We start from the raw sequence: 1,306 nt of genomic DNA, 5'->3' as shown, positions 1-1,306 counted from the left end.
GCTCATCCAGTGAGCGAACCGGCCATCCCTATATGGGATCCGAACCCGGGGCCTTGGTGTTATCAGCACTGCACTCTCCCGAGTGAGCCACAGGCCGGCCCCATGGATAAAGTTTTACTGGAACACAGCCATGCCCGTTTACTGGAACACATGCTACATACATGTGGTCTGAGGCTATACTACAACCATCTGGCCTCCAAAGCCTCAAATATCTGGCCCTTTACAAGGACATTTTGCTGACCTTGGTTCTAGGCCTTGATGACATGCCGGTGACACAGGGTCCCCCTCACAGAGCTTACACTCTAGTGCAGGAACTGCCCCTGCAGCATAAAACCCCAAATGAGATCATTGCAGATTCTGGTGCCTGCAATGAAGGTGGTAGAGAGCAGCTCAAGAGCCGTGTTAGCTCCCGAGGTCAGTGTTAATTGTCCCCGAGGAGGGGTGTTTGAGCTCAGGTCTGAATAAGAAGTCAGGCATGGAAGCTGCCGGGGAGAATCTTCAAGGCAGGACAATAGAAGGTGCAAAGATTCTGGAACAGGAACGAACCTGGCTCCAGAATCAACCAGGAGGCAAGAGGCTGGAGGCTGGCACGGAATGAACGAGGGGACCCTGTAAGTGGCCAGATGAGAGTCCAGACTTTATTTTGAGTGGGATGAGACACCGGTGAAGGGTGTCACACAGTGTGTGACAAGGTCTGGCTCAGTTTCAATAGGATCTCTCGGGCCGCCTGCTGGACAAAAGCCATGCGGAGGCCAGAGGAGAGCAGAGAGCACACCCCGGGGAAACCCTCTGCCAGAGACAACAATGACATGCACAAAGGCGTTGGCTGTGGGTCGGAGGAGAAGATGCAGCTGGACTAGGGTGGGATGTGGGTTAGAGCTGACAGCCCCGGTGCACCTGATCTGGGTTCCTGAGAGGTAGGATGAAGGAGCTTCAGATTGATGCGTCTGAGAGCACCACTGAGGCCGCAGTTTGCTGGGTCCCCTCACCTTCTCCATCTCCCTCTCATGAGCCCCCCAGTGACCTGCAGGTGGTCCATGCAGACCCAACTGATAGAGGAGAAAAGGATGGACCTGCCCACGTTCACAAGGCTGTCAATGGTCAGGTTACTATCAACTGTGACCAACCACTTCATCAACCAACAATCAATGAATATAATTTTTTTTTTCCTTTTTTTTTTTGTCTTTTTCCGTGTCCAGCAAGGGATCGCAACCCTCAGTGTCGCCCCCGTACCGGACCGGGACCAGCAACAGGATCGCAACCCTCGGTGTTGCTCCCGCGCCTCGCTCAGCCAGTGAGCGGGAAC

The sequence above is a fragment of the Galeopterus variegatus genome, unplaced genomic scaffold (genome assembly GCF_000696425.1).
Source record: "Galeopterus variegatus unplaced genomic scaffold, G_variegatus-3.0.2 Scaffold512, whole genome shotgun sequence".
NCBI lineage: Eukaryota > Metazoa > Chordata > Mammalia > Dermoptera > Cynocephalidae > Galeopterus > Galeopterus variegatus.
This window is presented reverse-complemented; position numbering follows the sequence as displayed.